Source organism: Stegodyphus dumicola, chromosome 5, assembly GCF_044657685.1.
Source record: "Stegodyphus dumicola isolate Sdum_Otavi_A_Nest chromosome 5, ASM4465768v1".
In the NCBI taxonomy this organism is placed as follows: Eukaryota; Metazoa; Arthropoda; class Arachnida; order Araneae; family Eresidae; genus Stegodyphus; species Stegodyphus dumicola.
The window spans coordinates 152,961,842-152,981,647 of NC_140772.1; the positions used below are offsets into that span (position 1 = coordinate 152,961,842).

Consider the following 19,806-nt stretch of genomic DNA (forward strand, 5'->3'; position numbering starts at 1 on the left):
CATAGAAATTTCTTTTCAAACAATTCCTTTTATACCCTAAAAAAATCTGGAAGATTTCTTTGAAAAATGAGGGTCTTAAAAAAACTAAACATGACTAAAATATATGAACTGGTTTGTGTTGAGCTGCCATCTACTATTCTACTATAAATAAAGAAGGTTCAGAGTAACCTATACTAACCGTTTTCATTCAATTTTTCTTTGCGTGCAAAAGGAAATTTTTATGTGTGTCCAGACCGGACACACTGTGCGGCAAAGGATTAAAACAACACACATTTTTGACAGAAAAGGAAGAGCAAACCAAACCCGCAAGACATTTCAGTTTTTGTATGGAATCAGCGATGTTTTTATAAGCTTTATTACATAGTTTTTTTTTTTTTTTTTATTCTATGAAGAAATCTTATGTTTATACCTGTAATTAAATTGCACGTGAGTTGACGTCGAGTGTCATTCAACTGCCGGGATTGCATTTACTTAATTTGGAGTATTAGAAGACCAGGCGAAGGCTATCCGCCTAAGAGGAAAAGATGCCTCTGGGAGACTTTTTAAGAGAACTTGTTTGTATTTACATCACATTTAAAAAAAAAAGGCACCCAAACTTCCAAAAGTAATGTTTAATCAAACGGTCACTGATGAGACTACATTTAGCATTATGCATTGTACTTTTATGTTTACGTTTCAGCCCAAAAAACTAACGAAACTGCATTTTGTCCATGAGTCTGGAAACGTTATATAGCATTGGTTCACTATAAAGGGCGTATAACTTTTTAAATTGTTGCCACCGAATATTATCGCCCTGTATTATGTTTAAAAAAATTGAATAATGAAATTCCGCATGAATGTATGTATATTTCTCGCACTGTGAAAACACGACGGTACTTAGAGCCATCAAATTTTGAATAACATAATCTTCTACCCGAACATAAGGACCTGGAAGCCCGAATTTTGAATTTCGAATTTGTTTTATTATCTATTTCATATTTTGTAAAACTTTAACGAATTTTTTTATTAACAAACTTGACGATTTTAAAGCGAACAATGGCAGCACTGTACGGAAAAAGACATTTTTATCTCCAGCGCGCGAAACTGTCTGTCTGAAATTCTGAAAGTATGCTGTTTTTAAATATTTTGTGATATTGCTGTTGAACTGAATTCCATATTTTCTAAGGGCGAAGAACATATATATTTAATAAATAAAGTTAAAACGTTAAAAAAAAACGCCCCTTTGGACGTAATATAAAATCTGAAAAGCATTCTTTTTTTTTAATTTGCATTATGTTATATTATTATTTTTTCTTTGTTACAAAATAATGTAATAGTGTGTCACAAAGTGTCTATTTTACTATAAAGAAAAGCATATAAAAATGTTGAGAACCTCGAATCTAGTACATTTTAGAATGTAAGGTACTAATTTTAATCTCGAGTCTAGTATATTTTAGAATCTGCTTTACTCATTTTATCTTTCATATTTTTGGGAAAAAAAGTTACTCGAGTTGTCTTTTTTAACTAATATGAAATTCATGCTTTCAGTGCGGATCTCTAGTTATTACGTGCTCTTAATTTATTGTCGTGTAGTCTGGATAGTGTTGATTTGCATATTGTTACAATATGCGAGAATGATACTTAACGAAACTTCAATATAAATAACTATTTTGTTAAATTTAATGTCCTGAATTGGGAACAAAAAAACTTGAAATCGAGTCGGTTTCCATTATTTTTTTCACTCTGTCATCCCTTTTCGATTCGCTGTATCCGTGTTCCCCGTCTCACAAAAACCTCGGATGCGGTATCTTTTGTTTACCGATAAAGCGGCTGTAACAAGTCCCAATAAAACAAACAAATAATCCATTTTCTAATCACCTCTTTGCGACAGTTCACCTTCTTTTCATTACTCCACGAATCCCCCATTAGTTGCAGGTGTCGCGCCAACATCCATTAATCGTCACTAGATGCCATCGTCGTTAGCGCCCGAAATTGATTTTATGTTCGCTACAAAAATATAATCCTCACTTAGGCGTTGCAAGAGCTAAAAATAAATCGGCTTTAGACACATTTGCTTTAAATATATTGGTAACGAGACTATTTTAGTTTGCCGATGCTGTTGTTTAAGTGTGTTCTTTCTGGGAATTTACACTTGCTGTCCAATTCAAGTAATGTTTGTAAGGACTTTTAAATGAATAAATTGTAAGTTAAAAATTAATGTTCACGAAGAGCATTTAAATAAATCTTTTGAGGTTTAAATAGTGGCGTAGTTAGGAGAAACAAGTAAGGACATTTCAGTATTCAGGGGTGCTAAATTGATTTTACGGAATTTCAGAATGAAGTGTTGTTATCCATTCATATCAAACAAGAGGGAGTGCAAATCTTCAGTTGTCACCGGGTGCTGAAATCCCTAGCTACGGCTCTGGGTTTAAATCGGATTTTTTTTATCAGCATTCTATGGTGTAACTCTACTGTTAGGTCATGCCATTTATTGCATTAGCTGACTCTAGACAATGCTTTTTCCCTTGAAAGTATTGTGCCGAAAATCACACCCATTTTATATTTGCAGTCTAATATATAAAAATTAAATGTATTCAGGTAATGTATCATTCATTCTTTAACTTAAAGCTAAAACCAACCATACATGGTTATTGACGTTATGGTTGGTGTAATTTAATCACATTTTTTGAAGAATATCATAGTGTCGAGCTCGTATATAGGAGGCGGCCGTCTTCTAGAATGGCCTGTTTTTTGTGATGAAGGACCTTCTGCAATGTAGGTCGTCTTACATGCAAAGCCATTTCACATTCGGCTAATATGATATGATAATTAATCAAAAAGCAAGGTAAATTTTGTTGCATATGTAAAGAAGCTAAAACATGTAAATAACTTTATTTATTAGTATGTTTTCTTCTCTTTCAGCCATATCTCACGGATGACTGTGAGAGTTTTTGATTTCTGCAGAGAAAAATGTTTCAGATAGTTTGAGAATCACTAATTATTTCATGTATCTGGGACAGAAAATGCAGTTTTATAGAAAATTTCTCATGTCTAAAATTCAAACCTTTCAAATCAATATGATTTTAAAAATAACATAAGTTTATATGAAAAGGAGGTGAGATTTTCGGTCTCTCGTTTAGCAAGCATACGATGTATCAACTGAAGGCTAAAATTTAAGGAAAGTTTTCCCTTTCCCCCCCCCCCGATTATGTAGCAGTTTGTGTATATAGTGGTTGAGGGAAACTGATTGCTAGTTCAAAACCCAAGGGCGTGGGTTCGACTCGTATCTAAAACTGGGCTATGCGTGTGTGTTCTTCCTCCTCATCTAGTAGTTGTCGTATCAGTCTACTCCCTGTGGTTGTACCGTGTGCAACATCTACAGTAATTAAACGGCTAGATGACCGATCGGTTCAGGTATTCCTGACGAATTATCTTCAAGCAAGTGTTCAACTATTACTGAAGAGTGATATTTTCTCTTTTTAATGGTAACTCTAACGTCTGAATTTTTTAGAATGACTTGAACCTTCTTCGACGAAAAAATACTTTTACTTTTTTCCCCCCTAGAATGTTCATAACCCTATTTAAACCCTATTTTAGATGATTTATGATATTTCATCGAAAGTTATTGAAGAATTTTATTGCAAATGAATGTGGGCAGTTAAGTTTCTTACTTTTGTGTTTCGTATATTGCTTTCGCCAATGCTCGCTAGATTTCTTTCAAAATATCGGAATTGCACCTTTGCAGTAAAAGGTGTTTTGCTTCATGTGGATTTCAAAAACAAAATCCCGATTAGTTTGCTTAACTTTAATCACGTTATATCATGAACTCGCCTCATGGTTTAGCTTTCTGAATCTTGAGAGTAATAATTAAATAAATTATGGATAATAAGTGTATTTATTAGACGCAGGATCGCTTAATAAACGTAAAAACAATAATAGATCGCAATTTTATGAAAACTGCTAAGACAGCTAAAATTGTTTATGTAATTTTTGTTCTACTGTTAGCAAAGCTAACTGCACCTGTTTATAAATTGAATTGTACATCTGCATTTCGTTGCAGGTATTCATTAGACTTGCAAAATATTGTTGTCAGAGTAATCATTTAGGAACAGCTTGTACTTTTTAAATAACATTATAAAGTATTTTTTCCCTCCTTCTAGCATGCCTTCGTGGTGTAACGGTAGCACACTTGGCACATATTCAAGAGGTCCAGGTTCGAGTCTCGGGGATGGCGTGGCACATTTTTCACGTCTTCTGCTTCAAAAAAGGGGAGGGGGAATACATCGAAACTTGTAGAATTTGATAACTTTTTACAGTGGTAGTTTCTCTTTAACACAAATCGTCTCAAAATTAGAAAGAATTCTGTTCCTTGAAAATCCATTACCATTTCCAATAAACTAACTATACAGTAGATTTTAGATACCTTCAAAAACGCTGTTTCAGTTATAGTAATGTAACAAGCAGGAGATTTTATTTTGACATATTTATAATCTTTTTGGGATAGCAGTCGTTCTTTGATTATAATGATCTTAAATTAGACTTAACTATTTTCTCATCACGATTATGAGTTAAATTCCGCTTAAATGGAGGGAAATCGTGCTCAGTTGCCTTTGGAAAAATTAAAGTCTCATTGAATAAAACTGTGACGACGGCAACACTTATATTTTCTCTTTCGTTTAGCAATTAAAATTCTGTAAAAGTGATATCAAAAAGAGATGACAAATTTTTAGTTAATGTTTTTTAAGGAATGATATGAAAAGTATTTTTCAAGAGAAAAAAATGATCTTTCACTTAGGTAATAAAGATATCGTATAAATTGTTAAAGAAGTTTTTTTGCGAAATGCTGAAAATAGCATTCTGAAAAATGAGATTGCTCGGAACATGTTGATTTGTTTGGCATCTGGAAACCGTAATGTTCAATTTCTTTCCGCTTTTTGCTTATAATAGGGCACATCTTAAAACAAAAAATGACGCTCAGTGAGCTGGCAAAACTCTATGGATTTCTTTGTAACCTTAGAGATGAAAGCAAAACCTGAAGTCCGGTCCATGTTATCGCTTTCTCCTTCTTCTCCTCTTTGACCCAGCTTCAGTCGACGACGGGAAATGAATGATGTTCCATGCTGAAAAGAAAAGATGGAGCGAAGATCATCTTTCTGAATTTATGTCACGATCGATTTCCGAGGTCCTTTTCCTTTCGCAAGTCCTGCGCTTTGCACTTTCGCTTGCTCTTTCCAGAGAAATCCGTTCTCCGCTAATTAAATTGATATCTTCGATTGTTCGTTCGTATTGGTGGTCTCTTGGAATATAACGCTGGATCCATATTGAGAAGTCTGTTTGATGGATCTCGTCCTGCCCTTGTCATTTGCAAGGCAAAGGCCTGAAGCATATGTCAAACTGTCATTTCATCAAGAAAAATATTGCATGCGCATTGTAGGCATTTCCATTGTATTAATATGCTGCTACAGAATGTTTCAAAATGCCAGTAGAAAAAATAAGCATTCCGATTTTGAATAAGCCATTAAGTATATTCCAATGGTGCAATAACACTGTAGAATAGAACAAAATAAAAATACCGCTGAAAACGTTCAGCGAAAAAGCAAGAAGCTGAAGAAGCTTCTTGCTAATATAAAATTGTACACTTATGGCATCATGCTAGTAGCTCCAATAATTGATTAAATTAAGTACAATTAAAATAAAGATTTTTATACAATAAGCTTTTTTAATGGTTATGATAAGTAATGCATTAAAAGGAGGAAAATAATTTGTCGTATAGTTTAATAGATAATAATAGATTAAATAACAGATAATAATTAGATTATAATTATTATTAAATAATAGGAATAATAGATTAAATAATTCTATTTACAGAATTCATCTACACTTTTATATTGTGAATAATATATTGTTGCCTGCGTACGGGTTCGTTACGAAATGAATGCACAAGTCCGATGAAAAATGAACAAAAATTTATTATTATCACAACAAAAATGCTTAAATTTTCTCAAATTATCATGCAGTATTACAATATTTCACAGTAGTTATCTTTTAACTACTCAAATATCCAATAGAACGTAATTCAAAACAGCTAAAGAACGCTAATCCGCGAATTCGCTACAATCAACAACAGTAGTTTTCTAAACAACAACAAACTAAGCAACTACTACTAACTGAGATGTTTTCCTCCTTTTATAAGATTTTAAAATCACGCGCTAGAATTTTCCAGTACTTTCTCGAAATCAAAAAGAGATATTTATTTATTTAACGCACGCGCTCTTGTATTTTTAATTTTTCCGGCTTAGCTTTCTTTTAATATTCGTCACGCGCTGCACTGCGCGAGAAATAAAACCATTTAATTTATAATTGAACTAACATTAGCTTTTTAAATACCAAATTCGTAACACTGCCCCCTTTCCAAGGACTGCACGTCCCGGGCAGTACAATCCCTGGACAGGAAGCTAAACTTACAACTGTGGCATAAATGCATTAATAAACATTTCATTACAATAATAAACAACATGAACAATAAATGCAATACAAAAAAAAATCAAATGCTATCAAATACAAATCAAATACACATTTAAAAACAAAATGGACCATGGTCTTATACTATTTACAATTATTTACATTATGTACTATGGCCATAGTATTGAGCTAACCTGTCGTAATGAACGACTTTAGGTTTAGAGTTCGAAGACTTACGAATCCGAACCACGACGTCATTCAGCCTGTTTAGGACTGTGTACGGCCCATCCCAAGGTGACTGTAATTTCGGACAAAGTCCTTTCCGTCGAGTCGGATTCCACAACCACACCTTGTCTCCTTCGTGGAATTGATGTTCAGTAGCTCTTGTGTCGTATCGGGTCTTCATCTTCTCCGTCGCCAAGTTGACTCGCTCTCGTGCAAAATTGTGCACCACTTCAAACCGGGCCTGGAGATCTTGAATATATTCCTCAGACGATGAAGGAGCATCCGGAGGGCGGCCAAACAGTAGATCACAAGGCAGACGAAGGTCACGACCGAAGAGCATCTGTGATGGAGAGTAGCCGGTAGTCTCGTGGACAGCACTGCGGTAAGCCAGTAAAAAGAGTGGTAATTTCTTGTCCCAGTCCTGTTGGTTTCTGGAAACCACTAATGAGAGGTTATTAAGGATGGTTCGATTGAACCTCTCTACCATGCTGTCCGACTGGGGATGCAATGGCGTCGTTTGAGTTTTGTCAATGCCAAGTAGTTTGCATAGTTCTTTGATTACTGCCGAGGCAAAATTCCTTCCCTGATCGGAATGTAACTGAAGAGGCACTCCGAATCTGGAAATCCAGCGCTGTATCATTACCTCAGCTACTGTGACTGCCTCTTGATCAGGAATAGGATAAGCTTCAGGCCACTTGGTGAAGTAATCAATGACAACGAGTATGTATTTGTTGCCATCAGCAGTTCGTGGCAGAGGTCCCAGGATGTCAAAGGCGATACGTTCAAAAGGCGCACCTACGTTGTAACGTTGCAGTCTGCCTCGGCTGCGTTTCCTCGGTCCTTTTCGACCTGCACAGGCATCGCAAGATCGGCACCACTTTTGCACGTCATTCTTTGCATTATTCCAGTAAAAGCGCTCACGAACTCTCTGTAAGGTCTTCATAATTCCAAAGTGACCTCCTGTAGGGCTGTTATGTAGTTCTTTGAGGACATCAGGAATCCGGGATCTTGGAAGTATCAGTTGCCATCGGAACGTCTTCCCATCATCCGACTCGAATTTCCGGTATAAGACGCCGTTTCGAATGTGAAGTGAATCCCAGAGTGCCCAGTATTGTTTTGTTGTAGGACTACAGATAGAAATGTCCTGCCATGTAGGTTTTCTGTTTGATGACTCTATTAAATCAAGTATGGGTTTAATGTCGCGGTCTTCCAGCTGGTCTCTCCTGACTTCATCATCACTCCACGGGTCTCGATCAGCCGATGTTGATGTTGTAATTTGTCTTGCGACCGGAGTCAGCAGCTCGTATTTCGCTTCCACCCTGGAACAATATCGGCAGCTTTCTTGGCAAGGTCTTCTAGACAGGGCGTCGGCGTTTCCGTGTGATGATCCCTTACGATGACGGATAGTGATGTCATATTCTTGGAGTCTCTGTATCCACCTGGCTATTTGGCCCTCAGGATTTTTGAAATTTAAAAGCCAGACCAATGAGGCATGGTCCGTGCGGAGGAGGAATTTTCTCCCGTATAGATAATGATGGAAATGTTCTACAGCTTTGACTATGGCGAGTAACTCTTTCCTTGTGACACAGTAATTCCTCTCCGGTTTAGACAGGCACTTGCTCCAGTAAGCTACTACCCGTTCTTGGCCGTCTATTTCTTGGGACAAAACAGCACCGACACTTTCATTGCTCGCGTCGGTGTCGAGAATAAATGGTTTGTCGAGCTGAGGATACGTCAGGATTGGAGCAGATGTTAAAGCTTCCTTTAAGTTGTTAAATGCATCCTCGCATTCCTTTGTCCACAAGAATCTTTGCTTGCTCTCTGTCAGCTTGTGAAGTGGTCTTGCGATGGAAGAAAAGTTCTTCACGAATCTCCTATAGTAGGTGCAAAGCCCTAGGAAGCTTCTCAGCTGATGGACATTTTCGGGACGCGTCCAGGATTTAACCGCTGATACCTTTTCAGGATCCGTGCGCACACCTTCTGCAGAGATGACATGTCCCAGGTAAGTCACTTCCTTTCGAAACAATTTGCATTTAGCGGGAGTCAGCTTCAGATTGGCCTCTTTCAGTTTCTGAAGCACCTTTCTAAGATTTTCTAGATGCTCTTCAAAACTCTTTCCGACGATGATGATATCGTCCAGGTATATCAGACAGGCTTCGTAGGAAAGGCCTTTCAAAACAGTCTCCATAAGACGTTCGAATGTTGCCGGCGCATTACACAGTCCAAACGGCATCACTTTGAACTGCCAAAGTCCTTGTCCCGTAGTAAATGCCGTCTTTTCTCGGTCATCAGGATGGATTTCTACCTGCCAATACCCACTCTTTAAATCAAGTGTTGAGAACCACTTGCTTCCAGAAAGAGTGTCTAGAATGTCATCAATTCTAGGAAGAGGGTAACTGTCTTTCTTCGTAACCTCATTCAACCGGCGATAGTCAACGCAAAATCTTGTTGAGCCGTCTTTCTTTCTGACGAGAACGATGGGAGATGCCCATGGACTCGCTGAAGGCTCGATGACATCGCCTTCTTCCATATCTTTTAACAGTGTTCGCACCTCTTCCTGTTTAGCAAACGGTAGACGTCTAGGATGTTGCTTGATCGGGGGATGATCGCCAGTATCTATTCTATGTCAAACTAGTTCGACCCACGTCAGAAGACGAGCGGGAGAAAACAACTTGAAGATCTTTAATGACGCGATCGGCAGCATTTTTCTCCTTATCGTTTAATTGTGCATTCTGCAATAACTCCGATGTAATGCTCTCTGAGGACACGGATTCTGGGATGTTACTCTTTCTTTCAACGCTGGTTACTGGAGTACATGTCGCAACCACTTCACCTTTCTTAATAACTCTCGACTTTTCAGTTACATTGGCGACTCTCACCGGGATAACCGTTCTGGATAGGTCGACGAGTGTTGAGGCTACTAATACTCCTTTTGGGATATTACAGTTATTGGGATATTCTATGATGCCGTAGCGGAAATTTCTATTTTCGGCTATGGATCCAGGAAGTAAAATTTCTGTTCTTGCCGGTATTGTAATATAGTCTTGTGCTATGATTTTATGGACATATTTAACTTCTTCATCATTAACGAGAAATAACGCTATGTCCTCAGATGTAGAATGCAATTCGTTATTTTTAAAATCCAAGGAAAAATTGTATTTCCTTAGAAAGTCCAATCCGAGTATGCAAGAATCAGTGATCTCTGCTACATATGCCGTGTGATGGTAAGCGGCACTTCCAAACGTGATGTTAACATTTACTTTTCCGTCGATGTCGATCTTCTCACCGGACACAGTCTGGAGGGTAACGCAGGGCGGCGTCCAGATAAGTTTGTTTCCTAGTTGTTGAGCCAAATCTTTTCGGATGATGGTGACGTTGGCTCCTGTATCTATAGTCATATTGCACGGGACTCCAGTAATATGTCCTATTATGAAAAGTCCATTGCTGCCGCCTCTCACTGCAGAAATCTGAAGCGCTTTAAACGGGGGCTTTTCATTAGCTGGCAACCTCCGCCCCGCGAGATGGCCACTAATTAGTTTCCCTGCTGCTTGTTAGAAGCGGTCTTAACATCAGTACCCTGGGGTGTTTTGCAGTTTCGTCGTATGTGACCTTCAGCACCGCAGTTCCAGCACTTAACGGTCGGTTTCTTCTCACCAATATTCCGTCTCAAGGCGTTCAGTTGTCTAGTTAAATCGTCAAGTCGAGCGGTGACTTGATCCCCTGGCTCCTGGACTTGAGCAGCTCTGACTGGGTGGCGGTCTCGACGAGTGGCTTGCTTGGCTGCCTCAAATTTCATGGCGTACACTAGAGCACTTTTTAAATCTTTTACATCCGCCATTCGTAGAGCTTTCTGTATTTCAGTATCTCGGATGCCGTCGATAAAGTATTGCAAGGACAGGATTTCCCTTGTTTCTGTCGGGCATTCCGAAAAGGCGAGATGGGACAGCCTTTCAACATCCGCGGCGAGCTCCTGAAGTGTTTCGGTAGGCTTCTGTTGACGAGATTTTAATTGGAGCCTGCTGTAGTCTTTTAAACACTTCTCCCCAAAGCGCAACTCCAAGGCGCCGGACAGAGCTTCGAAATCTAACCTTTTGTTTTCGGGAAGCGTCTGCAGGATATCCGCTGCGTCTGCTCTCAGAGAAGCGGCGAGATGACAGGCCTTAGCTTGGGAATCCCATCCATTCGCATCCGCCACGATAGAAAACTGGGTTTTATACACTTGCCAGGATGTCTTCCCATCATATGTGGATAGCTTCAGAGATGGACGAGCAGGCATCGGTAAGAATTTAAAATCATCACTCTTACTCCCAGCCGTCGCTACGAATTTCTTTAAAGTTTCCAGTTCTTTGGCAACCGCACAAATCCGGTCATCAATTTGTTGTTCGATTTGTTTCTGAACGGAACAAACTCTTTCTTCTATTTCTTCTTTAACAGAAGAAACATTTTCCTCAATTTGTCCCACTTTATTCTCAACCACATCTATTCTGCCTTCCATAGCATCGAATTTGGTTTCTATTATGCAGGCAATTTCTCTTTTCATTTCGCATTGACTTTCTTCAATCTTGACTTGAACAGCTTTTATTTCTTCTTTAACAGATTCCTTAACAACTTTTATTTCGTCTTTAAAAGTTAATTGACCAGTTTGAATGGCCTTCATTTCTTCCTTAACGGATTCTTGGCCCAATTTCATCTCGCCTTTAATTTCTTCTTTAACGGAGTTGACGGCTCCTTCCATCTTTTCTTGGAAAGCAGCAAATGCAGTCATCATTTGCCTGAATTGTTCTTCCATCGCTCTTGTTATTGGCATTCAAATCCCACTTCTGACACCAAAAATTGTTGCGTGCGTACGGGTTCGTTACGAAATGAATGCACAAGTCCGATGAAAAATGAACAAAAATTTATTATTATCACAACAAAAATGCTTAAATTTTCTCAAATTATCATGCAGTATTACAATATTTCACAGTAGTTATCTTTTAACTACTCAAATATCCAATAGAACGTAATTCAAAACAGCTAAAGAACGCTAATCCGCGAATTCGCTACAATCAACAACAGTAGTTTTCTAAACAACAACAAACTAAGCAACTACTACTAACTGAGATGTTTTCCTCCTTTTATAAGATTTTTAAATCACGCGCTAGAATTTTCCAGTACTTTCTCGAAATCAAAAAGAGATATTTATTTATTTAACGCACACGCTCTTGTATTTTTAATTTTTCCGGCTTAGCTTTCTTTTAATATTCGTCACGCGCTGCACTGCGCGAGAAATAAAACCATTTAATTTATAATTGAACTAACATTAGCTTTTTAAATACCAAATTCGTAACAATATATTAAGCTTTTGCTTAATACTTGAGTGGCTAATACTAGTTTCTTGGATTTATGCATTGGGGTGTGGGCAAACATTCTACCCATTGTTCAATCCAAAAAGCACAAGGAGCTATGTTATTATTATTAGCATTACAAATGACCTCTTGCCGAATGTCTGGCAGTAGGTTTATCCCATATAAAAAATTCTTCTGTTTAGCATAAAAAATATCTAGTGATGCTGTTTTCATATCCATCATATAATTGCAGTTTCTTAGAAGTATTCTTTAATGATTGAAGAAGGTAATAATCTGTAAGTTCAAGGTCAGGGAAGTACTCTGGGGGGGAATGACTTGTTCTAATCGAAGACCAGCAATTTTTTCAAGTAATTAAAACTGCATGATGTGTAACGTTATGAATCATCGTAAATAGATAATGGTTTTACTTTTAACAAGTTCTAATTGCTTAATTATAATTTCTGCTTTCAGTCTGACTAACTATTAGTAGTAAAAGCCAGCATTTATATTTGAATTCATCCAGCTGATTATTCTCTTGACATCCCATTATACATTTAACAAAATCTCTTTGAGATGCAATCCTGCTTTTGAAATAGATCAAATCATAATTATACCAAGTCACATAAAAAGCTGGCAGTATAACAAAGCAAATTAAATTATATACAAATGATTAACATATATACAAAATTCAAGTTTCAATAAAAATGACGGGTGCGTCTGGACTTCGGGATTCGGATGAGGTGTTCCATAGGCGCTTGGCTGTTCGCGAGGTGGAATCAGGTAAGCGCTGAGCCACGGCCAAGCTGAGTTCTCGTGCCCCCTCTCTCCCCAGTTGGGTGTCGTTTCTAATATTAGGCTCAGCGGTACCTCAATCTCCAATGGAGATCTCCAAATACAAGAGCTGGCCTAGTTTCATGCTATGTTTCTGAAAGAGGTGACACTGTACTGCTCGGTATCTAACCTTCACGGCTTCCCGTTACCGTACGGAGACCATTTCTCATCTTACTTTACATTCGTTCCAAAATGATTCACTTCTTTAACGAGATAGCCAAGTATCAGTAGAAAGCTGGTTGGAACCTACTGATGTAACTGTGGCATCAACCCATAAGCTTGTATTTAGCTTTCGATAAATTATGATATATTTCTGTAAATGAATATTGTTTATTTTATTCTCCGACAGTGTTTTTTCTAGTTCGGAAAAATTGGATACGATTTGTTCTTTATACTTTAGGCTAAAACTTATCAGATGAAAGTCCAGAACGTGTCTTGATATGTACATCATTTGTGTCCATTCTGTGACATGTGCTGTCGTCAAAAAATGATATAGCAAGCTGCGACTGCAACACAGTCTACACGAAACTCGTAGAATAAACAGTATCTTGAGGTTTAATTGTATCTTATTGTAACCAGTTTAACATATGAATTAGTTGCTTTAACAAACTCAATGTTTTTATAAGCGCTGTTGCTGTACTTTTCGTTAGTAGATGATTCTGGTCATTCAGTTTCAGCTTCGATATATGTCGTCCGATTGCAGTTTGCTTCTATAAAATGAGTAGAACTTCTGCACACATTAAATCAAGCCCGGATCCAGCATTTTCAACGTCCTATATATATAATCAGTGCATTTGGCGCCCCGTATAAATTAACATAATAGTTCAAACCAAAATGTATATTTATTTAATTGTCGCTTGCAAGAAACAGTTTATGTCCTCCAAAAATGGACGTCTTAGCCGACTACCAGGTCGTCTATGTTTAGAGCCGGGCCGATTTAAATTTTTTGGAGTAACCTTGTTGTGGGTTAGATTTCAAATTAAGGATATTCATATAAACGCATGTATTTTAACATGATCAGCACTATTTTATTAGTTATTTCTTACGTATAAGCAAATGAGAGCATTATGTTGCTGACAACGTTTAAAATGAGCGCCAGAATTTCACCGTACGTTGTACAGGTATAGTCCCATTGCATAAAATTAAGTTTACCCACAAAAATTAAGTTTATACGCCTTTTTTAAAATCACGAATTATTCAAATTTTAATTTTCTTTAATAAAAAAAAAGTGTCATTATTTTTAACCTTTTACAACAGTTGGGGAGGAGAGATTTAAGGGTTATCACTTTCGATTATCCTTCAGACACTGAGACAATCCGATGGCCAGAATAAATTCACTTATCGAAAATAAAATTTAGTGCAAAAAGAAAGATAAAATCTTAATGTAATTTAAAATAAGCCATAATATACAATATACTGTGCGCACACAGAATTAAAAGCTAAAATACTGTTTGCGTTTCGTGTTATTAAATGGCAAAAAGTTTTCTTTTCATGCGCTACTGTAGACTGTAAAATTGGCGTAATGCTCTGCTTTGAGTAGTGTTGATGGATATAGTGTTACGGGTCTCTTTCGAGTGTATTTTAAATATATTTTTACCGTACGTAATAATAATTAGCTAAGGAACTATAATATCACCTACTTCCAATTCTACCCTTGGTTTTCATCCGTACTGTACAATGTAGTATGGTACACTTAAAAAATGGAACCTCATCTGTTAATTCTCAAATCTGTCACAGCGACAATTCTGAGACTGATGTATATTAAATTATTTCTTCTGGTCCAGTGAACATTTAAAAAAAATGTTGTTTTTATGTTGGAAAAATACTGCATTGCTTTAAAAATATCACTCTGTGGACATCATTATACCTTCTTGAGATACCTGCGCTTTTGACTCCAATTTGGCCCGGGGATAGTTGTTACTCATTTATACAATCATTTTTGTCACTCGGTTTTGTCCATGTTTTATGCTGAGAGACAATGCTGTTGTGGCAATCTAATGTTCGACTGCGTGCGCAGCCAATCCACGTCATGTGGTTTATGTAAAAACTGCTAGCGCGGCAGTGAACTCACTCACTTCGCCCTTAGTTGTAGCATAGGATGTTTGAATTTTAGCTTAGTAGATTTTGTTATTCGTTCTGTTATTTCAATTGTGTTTAAAGTTATGGTGTGTGTGAATAAAGGTTATGTTTAAGGGAATGGAATCATGTCAATTCAAGGATTATACACCAAGCACATAACCACCACACCACACCACACCACACCACCATAAAATGGTGACCCGGCGTTAACAACTATAAAATGGCGATCCGGCTACTTGTATGAAGCTTATACTGGTTGTTCGTTCAAAAACTTGGTTCCAGAACTTTGGTGTTTTTTCCTTCAGCCACAGCCATGGAGGAAACAGCAGTAGTCAAGATTCCATTTACAATCCGATTGACCCGGCATTGTGGTTTGCTATGTGTGAAGTAACTTTTGCTTTAGCCGTACCCAAGCCTATGACGGATTCGATGACAAAATTTAACTACTGCGTCGCTCATTTGCCGCCGGAAATTGCAGCGTTGATTAGAGATATCATTCTCCGGGAACGTACAGATCCTTCTTACGAAGACCTCAAAGCTGCTATTACGGAACGCTGTGGTAAAAGCAGTACGAGTGAAATACGGAAATTACTCACCGGCGAACAACTTGGAGGTAGAAAGCCATCAGAACTTCTACGAGTAATGACAAGGAGGGCTGAAAAAGACAATGTGCCTGACTCTTTGTTACTGGAATTATTCATGCACCAGCTGCCGCCAAATGTTCTGTCTATTCTAGCTTCGGTTGAGCCACTCGATTCATCGAAAGCTACCAGTACCGCGGATAGAATATTGGGAGTTACACCCTCAGGTAAGCGAAGTTTCTTCTTGTGTACCTCTCAATGTCTCTGAGAATTCTAAATTGGATTATCTGATGGAGGAAGTGTGCAAATTGCGTAGCGAGGTTTTGTCTCTACGACGATCATGCAGTATTTCCAAAAATCACTATAACAGGAAGCGAAGCCCTTCAGCTAAAGCTGCTTCGAACTGTTCCTCTTGTTGATATCATCATAAATTTAGCGATAAAGCTAAAAAGTGTGTTCCACCATGTACATTCAAGGGAAAGTGTAGTGGCGGCATGCGCTTTACCCTCTGAGTCTCGTCGCCTTTTCATTAGAGACAGTAAATCGAATAGAATATTTTTGCGCGACACTGGCTCAGACGTCAGTCTTCTTTCAGCAACCAGACAGGAAGCGCGTCAAACACCTATTATCACGTTTTCTGCAGCAAATGGTACCCCTATTCCAGTTTATGGACAAAAAGCGTTAAGTATTGACCTTGGACTTCTTCGTAATTTCAATTTTACTTTTTATGTGTGTAAAGTGTCAACAAATATTATTGGATCTGGTTTCTTGCATTATTTTGATTTATTACCTGATTTAAGGAACAAAAAACGTGTTGATTTAAAAACACATTTAAAAATTAACTGCAGTGTAATTAACACACATTTATATTCTGTTAAAACAATTATAATAAATTGTATTTATGATAAATTACTGTTTAAGTATCTTTCACTGTCAAAGCTTCCTGATCTCAATAAGACTGTTAAGCATAATACTATGCATTTCATTGAAACCATTGGTCCTCCTGTTTCATGTAAGCCAAGGAGATTAGCTCCAGATAGATTAAAGATTGCTAAGCATGAAATTCAGAAAATGATCAATTTAGGTCACATGCGACCCTCCAAAAGTAAGTTCTCCTCTCCTCTTCACATGGTGTCAAAAAAGGGCACAAACGAATTGAGGGAGACCTGTGGGAGATTTTCGGAGGTTAAACGCTCAGACAGTGAAGGATAAGTATCCTATTCCCAAATATTTGCGATTTTGCAGCGGAGTTACATGGAACATAGGTATTTTCTCGATTAGATTTGGTTAAAGCATATCACCAAATTCCAATTAATCCCTCTGATATCCATAAAACGGCTATTCCCACTCCTTTTGGACATTTTGAGAGCACAAGAATGCAATTTGGATTATGCAATGCAGCTGCAACCTCTCAACGCTTTATTGATGAAGTAACTCGCGAGCTGCCAGGAGTATTTGCTTTTGTCGACGATATATTGATAGCGTCAAAATGACGAAAATGAGCATTTGATACACTTAAAAGCCCTTTTTGAAAGATTAAGTAATTATGGGTTAAGACTTAATGTATCTAAATGTAGTTTCGGTTTAACTTCTTTGGAATTTTTGGGTTTTCATGTATCTGAACAGGGTTTAAAACCTTGACCCGAGAGGGTAGAAGCTATTCAAAAATTTCCTAAACCAAACACATTAACTCAGTTAAGGAAATTTCTTGGCATATTTAATTTTTACAGACGTTTTGTCCCAAGAGCTTCACATGTTTTAGCTCCCTTGAATAGGTTACAGGAAAGCCGCATTAATAAAAGGAAACTTCACAACCAAGCAAAACAAAAGAATATCCTCTCGAATGGGACGACGAAGCCGAGAAAGCATTCGAAAATGCAAAAAGGGCAATTGCTGAGGCAACCCTTCTCAAACACCCAATTCCTGGTGCGACTTTGAAACTTTGTACTGACGCATCGGACGTTGCGGTTGGTAGCTCATTAATGCAACTGCATAATTCAGTTTGGGAACCCATTGCGTTTCTATCCGTTAAACTCAGCAAAAGTCGAAGGAAATGGTCAACTTATGATCGAGAACTATTAAAAAGTTTCGGCACATGCTTGAAGGCAGGGTCTTTACAATCTACACTGACCAAAAGCCCTTAATATACAGGACTTAAAAGAGAAGGGCTAGCTCATAGAGCTTTTCCCCCTGAAACAGGCAGTGGGGAGTGATGATGTAGCCGTGATGACACTGAGGGCGGAGATGCAATTGACAACATAGAAATTAGCGTTTTAAATCTGAAGAACCAGCGTTTAAAATGAGCTGTGTGTGAAAGATAGCTACTATAATTTAGAAGAGACAATGTTACTGCAGTATTCAGATAAAATGCGCTACTCTTAGAATAAAATTCCCCCCTCCCTTTTTTTTTAATTTGCAGGAATTTTTTTTTTCCTTTAAATGCCTGTTTATTTCTAATCATTCATTTATCTGCATGTTAACTAAGAGAACTGGGTCCTTACGTATTATCGCAACCAGGTTGGCGCTATTTGTAAGTTTGAGTAAAAAAGTATGAATAGAAAGAAAATGTACATTTATTAATTACAGATAATTTTTAATACAGCTTTTTATATTATTTTGTTTTAAAATATAAAATAGCAATTAAACCCTTCCGGTTTCGAATTTGAATAAGTTGCGGAATTATTTTTTCAATGGAAATCTTTTGGCTATTGCTTTTAGCACTGATTGAAAACCGTATTCGCCATAACCATGTACACGTCGACTTGTTTTTACTTAAAAAACATCCCAGAATTGCACAAAAATGGCATTGCGCAAACTCTTCACTTTATCCATGTACACTGCTATTTTCTCATAAATTATAAAAATTTACACGAAAATGCAGGAAAATTTTGTGAATCTCCACATGCTCTTTTTACAAAACTACGTATAACACGTAGGGTTGCCGTAAGTAGGGTCGCCAAATTTGGCAATTTATGCGAATTTTGGCCTGGTTGCGTTAATACGTAAGTACCGAGAACGGTACTACTGCTTCTAAGATAACTATAATAACAGCTGTTTAAAATTAATCAAGAAACAACCTTAAATTGGCATAGTTTTCAAAATTTCTGCTAATCTGAGTTTAGTTTCAGCCTAATTGTAAATTTTACATTGGTATATTTTTCTCCCGATTCAATATAATAACATATATTTTTTTAATAATTTTGTAACTTAACATCAATATTACATTTAAATAAATGCATGAAAGATTGTTATCCTAATTTAGACAAAACAACTTTACTCACAGTACCTAAAAAAATTATTTAATTTTTCAAAAGTGGGGGTTAAGGAGGCAAGTTTTCTTATGCCAATTCCTTTAATGTTATACTATTATATTTTATCTAGATTGCTAAGCTAGCACAAAATCGAATCAATAATAACACAGGATACAATAAAAATAACTTAACAAAATTAGTTCTCATTTGAAATATGCTTTACGCTATTAACTTCTAAAATGTCATCTCGAAATATTTCAAATCAAAACATATTATATATGCTTACTTGTACAGTCACAATGCAAACTACAAGTTGCTGAAATATTATTTATTGGCTACCACATTCGAAGCAATCCACGTTTTTGCCTTTTGGGTTGCTTTTCTTTGGGAAAAGACATGCATTTCTATTTAAGAAACGTATCCTACAGAGCTCTGACAATGCAACGTGAAATATCTTCACTAGTCCACCTGATTTTTTCCTTCTTTTCTATCAATGCGTCAATCTGCGTCTTTGTAAAAATATGCTTTAGACGTTTTTCCAAATTCTTCGATCTGTGTTGTTTTTTCCTAAATTTCGCTGTTTGGGATTTTAATTTCTGAATTTCCGTTACAAATTTCTTTCTAGATGTCGTCCACCTTCTTTGTCGCTGAGCAAACATTCTATAAAATTTTTCTTTTCGCTATTTTTCAATATTTTATTACAATTTTCTAAGGATATTATTTTGTTCTTCAGATTATCAATACATTCTTGTTTATCTTTACACTTAGGTCATTCAGGGTTATTGTCACTTAGGGCATTGTCATTTGTGAATTTTATTTCAAAATCATTCATATTTGATTTATCATTGTCAGCTTCAATTTCGTTCTCGGTCTCAAAATAAATTTTCTTTGTGCTTAATTCGTGTAGTCTTTCAAAAGCACTCTGCATTAGTTTTCTTTTCAAATGTCTCCGATTTCTTGGTGTTATTTCGTTTACTGCACACGATAAATTTACTTTCGGCACAGTATTGCATTTGAACAGTTTCTTTTGCGGCAATCCAAGCAAGCGATTTCTCATGTCATCTTCATAAT

At 37.0% G+C, this 19,806-nt stretch overlaps 1 protein-coding gene across 8 annotated transcripts in view; it reads left to right on the forward strand.

The window, feature by feature from the left end:
* The window catches only part of LOC118201520 (hexosaminidase D-like), a 445,672-nt gene that overhangs the window by 406,107 nt on the left and 19,759 nt on the right, over nucleotides 1-19,806 (forward strand). The window contains exon 1 of one of the 8 annotated variants that reach the window (XM_035373637.2): nucleotides 15,577-15,711. The exons of the other annotated variants lie outside the window; for them this stretch is intronic. The gene's annotated coding sequence lies outside the window, so the exon portion shown is untranslated. Of the gene's footprint in view, nucleotides 1-15,576; nucleotides 15,712-19,806 lie in introns of those variants that run through there. 8 annotated transcript variants of the gene reach the window in all.